The sequence below is a fragment of the Moschus berezovskii genome, chromosome 9 (genome assembly GCF_049115385.1).
Source record: "Moschus berezovskii isolate FMDL1 chromosome 9, NW_MosBer_1.0, whole genome shotgun sequence".
Taxonomy (NCBI): Eukaryota; Metazoa; Chordata; class Mammalia; order Artiodactyla; family Moschidae; genus Moschus; species Moschus berezovskii.
In genome coordinates, this window is record NC_142468.1 from 719,909 (window position 1) to 726,808 (window position 6,900).

General features: G+C 49.3%; 1 pseudogene; it reads left to right on the forward strand.

Moving 5' to 3' along the window:
• Positions 1 to 5,156: 5,156 nt before the first annotated feature.
• On the forward strand, positions 5,157 to 6,561 carry LOC129562936 (protein Mdm4-like; annotated as a pseudogene).
• Positions 6,562 to 6,900: the final 339 nt, after the last annotated feature.

A 6,900-nucleotide genomic window follows, 5' to 3' on the forward strand; every position in this document is an offset into this window, starting at 1 on the left:
CCTCTTTGGGGAGGGCCCACAAGGCCACAGGGCTCCGCGGAAGGTCACTGCTCGTCTAAATCGCTTCAGTCGTGTCCAGCTCTTTATGACCCGGTGGACTGCAGCCCGCCAGGCTCCTCTGTCCGTGGGATTCTCCAGGCGAGGACACTGGCGTGTGTTGCCGGGCCCTCCTCCAGGGGGGACGGAACCGTGTCTATTATGACTCCTGCATCGGCAAGCCAGTTCTCCACCACTAGCGCCACTGAGAAGCCCCTCACAGCCGAGCGCTTATTCCAGTCTCTGGATTCAGACAGAACCTGGGTTCAGATTCCAACGCAGTCACCTGCCAGCCATGTGAGACCCGTGGGCACCCTCCCAGAGGTCAATGCCCTCGTCTTTGGCGTGTTTAGAGGGCCCCGGGGGCAGGCTCTGCCCTCAGCTCTCACACTGGCTCTTGCTTGACCCATCAAGGAACTGCAGATGGCAGGCCCACCAGAGGGGGACCACGCCGCCTCGGCCAGGGATGCTCAGCCCCACCGCCGTTCCCACTCTCGGCCCGCAGGCACAGCGGAGCCCGGTTCACCAGCTGCCCAGCCTCTTGACTCCCGCGGTGCCCGCGGGCACAGCCAGTGTAGCTGAGAACAGGCTCCTGCTCCGAAACAGGCATTCCCGGGCGAGAAGGTCATCACCCTGGGGACTGCTGACCCAGGACAGCGGACTTCTCCGTGGCTGGAGGAGATTCCAGCGAGGTGCCCTGTTTGCGTGGCTGGGGGCCCTCCAGGCTCCCCACTGCCACCCACCAGTGGAGCAACTCACGTCTGGCCTCCACTTCCCTCCCACCCTGCCTGCCAGTGGGGCGCAGCCTCCTGTCCCAGAGGATTCGAGGGGCACTGAAGGAGAAAGGGCCTCCTACCCAGAGTCACACACAGGGGGCTCCCTGCTTGTCTAATCTCCATACTGAACGTTTTCAGAAGGAGTCACTACAGGTTAATGAGAAAAGGATTAGCCTTTATCACTTAAGGAAGGGCCCACTCCCTGAACTTGCTGGTGTGTGCTGCAGTTAAACCCTGGCTCAGGAAGGCCAGCCAGGCCCCCACAGCCCCCCGGGGCTGCTTCCCCCTCAAAGCCTCCAGTCCTCGCGGCTCCCCCTGGACAACTCTGTTCCCCCCAACAGGCCTGGAGCCTCGCTCTCATCCACAGCTTCCTCTGTCCAAAAGCAGTTTCCCAGCACTGTGGCGTCTCTCTGCCAAACTCCACGCGTCAGGAGCGCCCAAGAGGTCCCACTGGGGAGTCATGTGCTTCCAAGGAACCGGTCCCTCCTCCAAGGTGGAGGGAACACGTGACCGAAGCTAAGCTAGTCTCATAATCCCATCTTCTGTGTTCATGTGACCCAGCTTGGTCCAATCAGAACGGCTCCTGGGGTGCTTCCTGAGGAAGAGAAGGTCCTCAGGGCTATGGATGCAGCGTGTGGACGGCGCCTCCAGTCACCTGACTGTCATAAGCAAAGCCAGCCTGAGCGTACAGCCTCCGTGTTTAGTTGCTCAGTCGTGTCTGACTCTTTGCGACCCCATGGACTGTAGCCCACCAGGCTCCTCTGTCCATGGGATTCTCCAGGCAAGAAGACATAAGTGGGCTGCCATGCCCTCCTCCAGGGGATCTTCCCAACCCAGGGATCGAACCCAAGTCTCCCTTTAATCTGAGCCACTAGGGAAGCCCATAGATACAACCTACAGATGAACAGTTTTTATTTGTCAGCCATACCCTAATAAAGATGAAAAGGTAAAATAGGTCAAGTACTCAATTGCACATTTTAAATAAGTGTGTGTGTGGGGGAGCAGCCTGCAGGTGAAACTGACACAGACAGGAAGTAACCAAAAGCACAGCCAGGAGCACCACTGGGAGCACTGCCGGGAGCACTGCTGCCGCAGTGACGGGAGCATCAGCATCTGGATCCTCCCCAGCCAGCCCTATCTCTGAGCGTCTTCATTTTCCAAGTCAATCAATTTCATTTGTGTTTAAACCAGTTTCAGTTGGATTTCCTATAACATGAAGATTAAAAAACAAATTCCTGGAACATGACTTCCTCTCTATTAGTTTCAGACCCTTCGCCTCATTCAGAGCTCAGTTGCAAAGTTAGGTCTTGAAGGAAGCTCACCTAATTCTGTCTCACCCTTTATCTCCAGCCCCGTGCACCATTTATGAAGTGGTGACCATCTGCATGCTCTGAACTATCAAATCCTTTGAGACTGGCAGCGTCTCCTCTTTTCCAAAGAGGACACTGAGCTCCAAAAAGGTGTGAAATCGTTTTCTCTGGGGCAACACATTCAGTAGTGGGTAATAAGATCAGGGCCAGAAATGATATCAACTCCGTACGGTCTATAAACTATTAATAAGTTCTGGTTTCTTTTTCTAAACAGTCAATTCTTCAATACCCCAGTATAAATTTCTTAAGTCCAAGGCTATTTTCCCTTCCATTATAGTCACTTGCAATGTGCTTGTTACCAAACGGTCAGGGAGCCTCCTGCAGCCAGGAGCACACTTGGCTCAGGGGCCTGACAATACCCGGAGGTCTGCTGAGTACTTTAAAAAGCACCGGGCACTGAGCTAAGGGCTTGACATATGTAATCTCATTTTTAAAAAATGGTTCATTGTATTTACATTATTCTTGGACCCACGGGCAAGTGGCCTTTGGCCAAGGCCTGTGAGTGGAGCCTGTTTGGATTGGAATAGAGTCTCTATTCCGAGGGACACACAGAGGGCAGGGTCCCCGACAGGGGCAGAGGGCGAGGACTGGCGTCGACTCCTGGTTCTACTCCTTGTGATCTGAGTGCCGTTAGGCAAGTTACTTTGAGTTTTGGGCTTCTGTTTTGTCGCTTTTCAAATGAAGATATAACCCCGACCCTCTCTGGGTTATTGGAAGATTAAAACACATCAAACACCCAGCAAATGGTTGGCATAGTTTTGCTCTTTCACCTATTATGTTTCTTCTCGCTGAGCACTTTCGGCCACGTGCCCCACCCCACCCCAACCCCAGTTGTGAGGATGGTGGCCAACCCCACCCAGGAGCCAAAGAGATAAAGAAATTCAAGAGAACACTGGCCTCCGGGGTGTGGGGGGGAAGTTTCCATCCCATTCTTTGCCAAACATAGATTTGCTGCTAGAAAGCCAGAGCATGCCCAGGAATGGTTGCAGCCCAGGCTGCTTTGTTTCATTGCGAATTCATTGTGGTTAGATTATAACAAAGGCGTTTTCCTTTTGTCTCTGCCTAATGAGGCACAATCTGCCTTATTAAAGAAAGGAAAGGGGGTTTGCTGGGAGGCTCGGTACACATTTCCAGTGAAGACATGCGATCTTTCTTCAGAGCAGCCAAGCTCCCCTTCTGTGTGGGGTGTCATCACACCACCAGTGTCTACTTGCTCAGGGCTGCTTGTCAGCAAAGTAGCACCTCTCGAGGTAAACCTGAGGGAGCAGTGCTTGTCTGGGGCTTAGCTGAGGGACAGGAAGAGATGCCTTTACATTTTATCCCCTCTTCTCGTCTCCTCTTTTACCCAAAGAATATGGGAAGGCCAGCATTTTTTATTTACCCAAGAATGACACTTCTCGTGTTGAATAGTTAGATCCTTCCACTGGAAGCAGTGCAGCTCCTATTTACGGGAAGCAGTGCTCTCCAAGTGCAGATGTTTGGGACACCTGTATCAGTACCCTGGAGTGCACACAAATGTCGGCTCCATAGTTTTCCTCTGAATTAGGCTCAGTACGAAAGACTGAGAACCTTTGCTGTCGTTCAGTCACTAGGTTGTGTCTGATTCTTTGTGACTGCGTGGACTGCAGCACACCAGGCCTCTCTGTCCATCACCAACTCCCGGAGTTCACTCAAACTCACATCCATCGAGTCGGTGATGCCATCCAGCCAGCTCATCCTCTGTTGCTCCCTTCTCCTGCCTTCAATCTTTCCCAGCATCAGGGTCTCTTCCAATGAGTCAGTTCCTTGCATCACGTGGCCAAAGTATTGGAGCTTTAGTGTCAATCAGCTCTTCCAAAGAATATTCAGGGTTGCTTTCCTTTAGGATTGACTGGTTTAATCTCCTTACTGTCCAAGGGATGCTCAAGAGTCTTCCCCAGCACCCCAGTTCAAAAACAATTCTTCAGAGCTCAGCCTTCTTTATGGTCCCACTCTCACATCTATGTGCGACTACTGAGACCCTCAGGTACAGTTAAGAACGTGGGTTTTAGACTCAGATGGACGGACCACCCTAGCTCCAACTCTACCGCCTACAGACTGTGCACCTTGGGCAGAGCATTCCACCTCTCTGGGTCTCAGTTTCATCACCTGTACAAAGGGAGTGTATGACAGTCAAAGGACATGGAGCTCGTGTGGTTGTTATAAGGATGAAATGAAATAACACATATTTAGCAATAATTGGCATATAGGATAGGAAACATTCACTATGTGATAACTCTTCAAAAAGTCTTAAGACCCTGTGAAAAATGATAAACTTACATCACAACCAGTGTTAGGGTCCCTGCTTGTTGTTTTCTATTGGTGCAGGTTTTGAAAAGTCTACAGATCTGCAACCAGACCTGACGGTGTTTATCATGAGCCGTGTGATTGCCAGCAGGACTCTCCTCTGAGCCTCGACAACGGGACAGCCAGGAGGGGGCAGCAAAAGAGAGCCAGAGACGGACTCTGCAGCCGTTAGAGTCACGGTGCTGACAAGTCAGGGGCCTTTACTTGGCATGTCCGGGCTGGTACTGATTTCAAGAGATCCTAAGCCTGGTAGACGCAGTCTAGCAATATTGATCACATGCTGAGTGAGTGTATATTAGTCCTGTCTATCCGACTCCTGGTTTTCACAGATTATTTACTTTAGGCAATCACACAAGTGTGGCTTTATTGTCGAAAACAACAAAACTTAACTGCAACGTAGCTATTAGGAGATAGTATAAACCAAGGGTTGGCAAAGTTTTTGGTATAGCCTGTGAGTTAAGAATGGTTTGTGGGGAAGCTCCTGTGGGCGATGGGTCGGGGAGGCCGGAAGTTGCGCCCTCAGTACTCACCGTTTCAAAATGCTGCTGGACCTTAGGGACAGTTGAGTGACGCCCCCACACCCCCGGGCTCGGCGGAGAGCGACTCATGGAATGGCCGTGAGCAGACTTCACATCACTTCACTGCCAAAATGACATGATTTTCCACCTCTGCCCCGCGTACAGCATCTGACAGTGCTTGCAGGATATCTCCAGAACAAACCGATCAGGTACGACCAAAACTGCCTCTCGAAGATTTTGCAGGCAGCAGGTGCACGAGGTGAAATTTCACTGTTAAAGAGGTTGTGCGTTATCTAGGCCAGTATATCATGGTGAAGCAGCTTCATGATCAGCAGGAGCAGCATATGGTATATTGCGGTGGAGATCTTTTGGGAGAACTACTAGGTCGTCAGAGCTTCTCTGTGAAAGATCCAAGCCCTCTCTATGATATGCTAAGAAAGAATCTTGTCACATTAGCTACTGCTACTGCAGCAAAGTGTAGAGGAAAGTCCCAATTCCAGGAAAAGAACTGAAGAAGGCAATATTCCCACACTGCCTACCTCACAGTATAAATGCAGAAATTCTAGGGAAGATGAAGACTTGGTAGCAAATTTAACTCAAGAAGAGACGTCAAGACTGGACCTCGGGTTTGAGGAGTGGGATGTAGCTGGCTTGCCTTGGTGGTTTTTAGGAAACTTGAGAAATAACTATACACCTAGAAGTAATGGCTCAACTGATTTACAGACTAATCAGGATATAGGTACTGCCATTGTTTCGGACACCACAGATGACTTGTGGTTTTTGAATGAGTCAGTGTCAGAGCAGTTTGGTGTTGGAATAAAAGTTGAAGCTGCTGATCCTGAACAAACAAGTGAAGAAGTAGGGAAGGTGAGAGACAAAAAGGTGACTGAAGTGGGAAAAAGTGATGACCCTGAGGACCCTAAACCCATACGTGATGATACTGAGAGAGAAGTCACCTCTGAGGATGAGTGGCAGTGTACTGAATGCAAGAAATTTAACTCTCCAAGCAAGAGGTACTGGTTTCGTTGCTGGGTCTTGAGGAAGGATTGGTATTCAGATTGTTCTAAGTTAACCCATTCTCTCTCCACATCTGATATCACTGCCATACCTGAAAAGCAAGAAAGTGAAGGGATTGATGTCCCTGACTGCAGAAGAACTGTATCAGCTCCAGTTGTTAGACCTAAAGATATATACATAAAGGAAGAAAACTCTAAACATTTTGATCCTTGCAACTCGGTGGAATTCTTGGATTTGGCTCATAGTTCTGAAAGCCAAGAGACCGTATCAAGCATGGGAGAACAATCAGATAACCTTTCTGAACAGAGAAACGATACAGAAAACATGGAGGATTGCCAGAATCTTTTGAAGCCATGTAGTCTGTGTGAGAAAAGACCACGAGACGGGAACATTATTCACGGGAGGACAGGCCATCTTGTCACTTGTTTTCACTGTGCCAGAAGACTAAAGAAGGCTGGGGCTTGTTGTCCTATTTGCAAGAAAGAGATTCAGTTGGTTATTAAGGTTTTTGTAGCATAGCTGAATCCATGAGTTACAGACAGATGTTAACAGAGCTGGTCATGTGTCCAAATATCAGTATTGAGCATCTCTACGCAGGGTGACCCGTTTCATACTTTCATTTATTCATGTAAACTTTTATCTTCTAGGACAGTTTTACCTCTAAACTCATAGAATTTGAGAATAAGTTCTTTAGAACTAGATTATCAATTTGGAGACCATTAACATTAAAAGAGAAGTTAATCATTCTGTCTTCAAAGATGAGGATCTGGGAGGGAGCAGTACAAGTAGAAATACATCCATTTTATTTAATTTCTTACTGTTGTTTTCTGGTAGGGAATGTTCTTGGGCATCAAAATC